This window comes from Odocoileus virginianus, chromosome 32 (assembly GCF_023699985.2).
Source record: "Odocoileus virginianus isolate 20LAN1187 ecotype Illinois chromosome 32, Ovbor_1.2, whole genome shotgun sequence".
NCBI lineage: Eukaryota > Metazoa > Chordata > Mammalia > Artiodactyla > Cervidae > Odocoileus > Odocoileus virginianus.
This window is the reverse complement of record NC_069705.1, coordinates 15026456-15032814: the sequence shown is the minus strand read 5'-3', so window position 1 is coordinate 15032814 and position 6359 is coordinate 15026456.

Below are 6359 nucleotides of genomic sequence, written 5' to 3'. Positions count from 1 at the left end.
GGGGATCTTCCCGACCCAGGGATAGAACCCGAATCTCCTGCATTGCAGGCACATTCTTTACTGCTGAGCTACTGGGGAAGCCCTTTTTGAGGCTTGCTTGTATATAAATATTTTTTACTTTAATTTTTATTTTCTATTGGGGTATGGTTGATTTACAATGTTGTCTTAGTTTCAGATGTATAGCAAAGTGGTTCGGTTACACATGTTATCAATTCTTTTTTAATATAAATTTTATTTTGGGGGAAGATAGAAACATTTTATTTTTTTGAAATAAAAAATACTCTTATTTTTTTGAGATAAAAAGGTCCTTGTTGGTTATCTGTTTTTTATTTTGTACTGGAGGTTTAGCTGACTAACAATGTTGTGATAGTTTCAGGTGAAAGGCAAAGGGACTCAGCCATATGTATACACGTATCCACTCTCCCCCAGACTCCCCTCGCCTCCAGGCTGCCACGTGACATTGAAAAGAGTTCCCTGTGCTACAGGGGGTCCTGTATAGAGTGTGTACATGTCCATCCCCAGCTCTCTAACTGTCTCTTCCTCCCATTCTTCTCCCCGGCAACCATCAGCTCATTCTCTACGCCTGTGAGTCTCTTTCTTCACTTAAATTTTATATCCGAGTATAGTTGATTTATAATGTTGTGTTCGTTTCAGGTGTAAAGTGATTCAGTTATCTATATAGGTATATTCATTCTTTTTCAGATTCTTTTCCCACATAGGTTATTACAGAATATTAAGTAGAATTCCCTGTGTGATACAGAAGGTCCTTGTTGGTTACCTGTTTTATATGTAGTAGAGTGTGTACATAATAATCCCCAAAATATATATGTCATATAATCTATAGATTATGTTGAGCATCTCCAGAATTTCCCTGCCTAATTCAGGAGATTCCGGAACTTTTGGTTGTTCTCTATCTTTTTTCCTGCTGGGATTCCCCATGAACTCCATTCTGACTTTGTGGTTGCTGCCTAATGTTCCACCATTAAGTTCAAAGGAACTTGATTTCATCAATATATTCAGAATGTGACATGACTCTGGAAGATGAGCTATCACTAGGCAAACTTAAAAAAAAAAAAGACTGATTCCAATAAAAATAAAAACAGCAGTTAATTAATTTGGAAAATGAACTGTAGGTTGCCAGTGAACAGAATTTCATTGACTCATTGAAAATATGAGGGGGAAGAGCTTTAATAATGACAAACTCCAGGATGGTGAGAGTAACTCTCCAAGATTACTCTTTTTTAATGAAATGTCTGTTGGGAGAACTGAAAGCCAATGCTTATATATGCCAAATGTAAGGGTCCTTTCCAGTCCACGGAGAGAACAGGAAAAACCAACGAGTTCTTCCTTGATTCCAGATTTTTAACGTTACCATGGGCTTCTGTCCTTCTGACACGGTCTGGTTGCAGTTTTTCTAAGAGGACAGTTGCTCTCTGCATCTGTATGATTCCTTCTTGATGACGCAGAGGAAAGTACCATTGTCACTACATGTGACTCTCATGCTCTCCAGATATAGGGAAGAATTATTTGTGAACTTTATCTTTTTGTTGAGAAGTAATTCCTCTATTGGGGGTTAGACATCCTACATTATCTCCTAAACCATGATGATATTTAAAATATCACAATCTAGTTGGTATTAATACTTTGAGGTTTTGCCCAAAGACATCCAATAGGTCAGTATATATGTTTTATGTGGACCAAAATACTATATCTAATTTCTCTTCCTACTAGGGAATTTTCTTTTCATATGATATTGGGACATGATAAGAGATTAAGGCTTTTATTTCTCTTATTTATTTAGATCTCAATTTTTGCTTGATGTGTTTCCTTTAAAGAGTATTTGTCTGCCTTTGGTCCATTATTATTGGAGCTGATTTTTATATTGCTTTGTGGGGAATACGGCAGGAGGATGGTATGAATGTTGTAAAATAATTGAGTAAACATCTTATGACTTTTCTTCCTCACTGTACGAAACTTTCACCTATAGGAATAGGAATTGGTCTGAGGGCCAGTGCGTGTGGGGAATCAGCATAGATAATATCAATGCATGTTTCTATTAGATTCTGAACACCACCTGAAGATAATTTGGAAGGTGTAGCAGCAGAAAATTAAACCCTTAAATGCTGCCTGGCAAATTAAAAGACATAATTGATTGTATTAGCTTTTTAAAGTGCTTCTAATGGCCAGAGATAGGGTTTGCTTGGTACAGCTTTTCAACTTGCCAAGCGAAGTCTGCACGGTCAACCAGCAAGGAACAGAAGTTGCCAAATGGCTCTCTCAAAAATTTCCGCTCTCAGGTCCTTCATTTTATTTGATATTTTGCTCCTGATGCCAGACTGTCTGCTGGAGGCTACGGTCAGTGGGAGAATAATAAAATCGTTGTGTTGGAAGTGGTCCCCAGTGCCCATCTATTCATCCACATTGCAGCCAGCAGTTCTAAACCCACAGCCAGGCAAAGAGACTCTAGTGTCTTTTGAGTTGCTGATTGTGACGGTCACATCTCATACTCAGAGGTCCCTGGAGAGGGTTTTTTGGTCAGCACCAAGGCATACCATTCTCTCTCTTCTGAGTCACAGTGGTGGTTGCTCTGTGATGCAAAGAAATCACTGTCCCTGAATCAGCACCTAAGTCCTCCAGGACTGGAGGGCTCTGGCATCACACAGGCTGGGCATTCTTTGGCAGTCCATTATTCCCTAGTGCAACTGGGCTACATTGGAACAACATTGGAATTCCAGTTCCTGCATTGGAAAAGCACCCTGGTCACTCCTGATTACTCCCATGAAGTTCTTCATTACACACACACACGTACTGCTGCTGCTCCTAAGTCACTTCAGTCATGTCCGACTCTGTGCGACCCCATAGGCGGCAGCCCACCAGGCTCCCCCGTCCCTGGGATTCTCCAGGCAAGAACACTGGAGTGGGTTGCCATTTCCTTCTCCAGTGCATGAAAGTGAAAAGTGAAAGTGAAGTCGCTCAGTCGCGTCTTACTCTTCGCGACCCCATGGACTGCAGCCCACCAGGCTCCTCCATCCATGGGATTCTCCAGGCAAGAGTACTGGAGTGGGGTGCCATTGCCTTCTCCGACACACACACATTACCTAGAGCTAATTTAGCATGAAGCAACGGAGGATTCACAGGTCTCCTCCACCTGGATGCAATTGCATTTGCTTCCTGAATCCTGTCTCTGCTATTAATGAATCACTACATATTTATTGGTTACTTCTTATGCATACATCACCATCCTAGATGCTCCAGGGAAAGTGACAAGAGTATCAGTCAAAAGTTTTAGTCCTCAAGGAGTTTACAATGTGTTAGGGAGACAGTGCATGTTCAACCTTAAAATAGCTACACATAAGTCAGTTATTTGTAAGTGTCAACTGACATGCCTTAGGGACTTGTTCTAAATTCTGCTGCATTGTAAGTACAGAGAAGGTAGGGACTCAGAATTTCTGAAGGCTAACTTGGGGTCATTCCCGCGTGTCTCCTCAGCAACTCTGCTAAGAGAGAGTACAGGACATAAGGTCATTGTGCTTAGCTGTTGAGAAATTTCCAAATTCAACAAATGATGTCTCCACCGCTGTCCTTTTCTACCTGGGTGTGGGTGTGTGTGTGAAAGTCACTCAGTTGTGTCTGACTCTGAGACACCATGAACTGTAGCCTGCCAGGCTCCTCTGTCCCTGGAAGAAACAGTAAATGGTCATTGGCAAGCTATTTCCTGGCCTGCCAGCTCTGTTTGGAAATATCACTTAGCGGAGGACTGGAACGGACACAGGGCCAAGAAAATTTTGCTGTCTTTTACGTGCTCTCACATTTGTATGCTGAGCCCGGTACCAGGTTTTCTCAATTCAGATGAAACTGTGACTGTGAAAGAGTATTTAAAAGCATAAATAATAATAATCGCCAGCATTTATGAGCACTGTGACCCAGGCACTTGCTAAGCATTTTGTATACCTGATTTATTTTAATACAGACCATGTATATGTGATTTATTTTAATCCTTATGACAACTTTATGAAGTCAACTACTATTTTTGATACCACTATTTTACAGATGGGAGTACAGAGCTTTAAGTGGTGAAGTTGCTTGTTCAACATCACAGAAGTAATGACAACTGTCAGAACATAGCCTAGGTCAGGGTAACACTGGTACTCAAGGTCTCCAAAACTGTTAGCTGCTCAGTGGTGTCTGACTCCCTGTGACCCCATGAACTGTAGCCCACCAGGCTCCTCGGTCCATGGGATTCTCCAGGCAAGGATACTGGAGTGGGTTGTCGTTCCCTTCTCCAGGAGGTCTTCCTGACCCAGCAGTCGAACCTGGGTCTCCTACATCGCAGGCAGATTCTTCACCATCTGACTCACCAGGGAAGCCCTTTAAATAACCTCTGCTAGAACATTTTATTTCTCCAATGGTCTTACAAATAATGGTGGTGACAGCTCCTTTTCCAAGAGCAGTGAGTGGCTCTCTGGCGCCCCCTGTTGGGCTCTCCCGTAATCCCCACTTTGTCCTCATTGACCTTAGCAGGATGCCCTGGACACATGTATCACTTCCCTGCTTTACCCATGGAATCTGGGTGGGTCCTCATTCTGACACAGGGTTCTGCCTCGAGGCGAACAACCCTTTGTCAGGTCAGGTCACACCTTTCACTTGGGCTCATGCCAGGTGCTGGCCATTTCTGATTCTCTGATTACAGTTGTTTGAGGACAACAGAAGCCTTCCTTTGATGCTCTGGCATCTTCAAGTCGGCCGTGTCTGCTCATAGTTTTTCGCTGCGCCTGTAATTGTGGTTGAGGGTCTTTGCCTTCCAGATTCCTCCTTTCTCTTCAATATCACATCACTGTGTGTTTAACTGTGGGCTCTGGGGTCAGTTTCCAGATCAGACCCATTCTAGCTTTGCTGCTTACTGGTAGCATGGCCTTGGGGGGAAGAAAAGTGAAAGTGTTAGTCACTCAGTTGTGCCAACTCTTTGCGTCCCCATGGACTCTAGTCCGCCAGGCTCCTCTGTCCATGGATTCTCCAAGCAAGAAACTAGAGTTAGTTGCCATTCCCTTCTCCAGGGGATCTTTCCTGACTCAGGGATTGAACCCAGGTCTCTTGCGTTGCAGGCAGACTCTTTACCAGGTGAGCCACTAGGCATTACTTGAAATTTCCAAGCTTTAGCTTCCTCATATCCAAAATAATTTAGTAGTTTGGGTGATGGTGAAGATTAAAGAGTGCTTATAATAATCTTTCCTGGTGGCTCAGATGGTAAAGAATCGGCCTGCAACTCGGGTAAGGAATCGGACCCGAGTTCAGTCCCTGGGTCAGGAAGATCCCCTGCAGGAGGAAATGGCAATCCACTCCCAGCTGTTGCTTCTAACTGAACTCTTTGCTAGCAATGCTGAAGCTACCTCAGGTTGCCTGATTGGAAGTGGGAAGAAAGCTCTTACTTTTCCAGTGACCTGATCCAGACCATCTTCCTTGGCCACACGTGGAGAGTTGTTCTCCTGATGACTATTTTCATGTAATAAATCTCTGTGCCTCACTAGTGATATAAAGCCTCATTAATTAAAGCCCCACTGATTCAGAATTTAAGATAATTTGTTCACAGGCCAAGCTGAAATTTACATTTGTACTATCTATGAAAAAAAGGTTCATTAAGTAAATCAATAAAGTAAAGAAGATTGCAGGAAGCCTGTTTAATCTAATTAAGAAAACAAACTATTTTCAAGCCCTTCGTAATACCATTGACATATAAACAATGTGCTCGTTACAAATGACTTTTATGTGTTCATTAAAGCATATTGAAGGAGATTCCTGTTTGACAACTTAAAAATGAATAGTGCAAGTAAATGTATTTAATGGAAAATAATGAAACTGCTTTTAAAAATACTTTGCAGTTTTGCCCTCTCCTGTCATGAAACATAAAGTAAGGTGTTGGTTGAGGGGAGAGCAGACCTGGGAATCAGACAGACTTGACTTTTCATCTTGGCCTTGTGAGATAGAATCTGTGTTCTATTCGGCAGACTTGCTGAGCCTTTAAGCCTGGAAGTCAGCCTCACAGGTGCCTCCGAGGGACTGCTTCTAGGAGATGAGGAAGGATTCAGGATATATATGAGTTTCTGCAACAAAAACATCCGATGATAACTGTTAAATAAAGGAAAGCAAACATCTCAAGTTAATGAATTTAGCGCTTTGCTATGCATGGGAAGATGGAACAGTCTGGGCTCATCAAAATCATTCCTTTGATATGCCCCTTAGTTCAGTCCCAGTGTCAGGAAGATCCCCTGGAGAAGGGAATGGCTATCCACTGCAATATTCTTGTCTGGAGAATGCCATGGACAGAGGAGCCTGGTGGGCTACAGTCCATGGGGTCGCAGAGA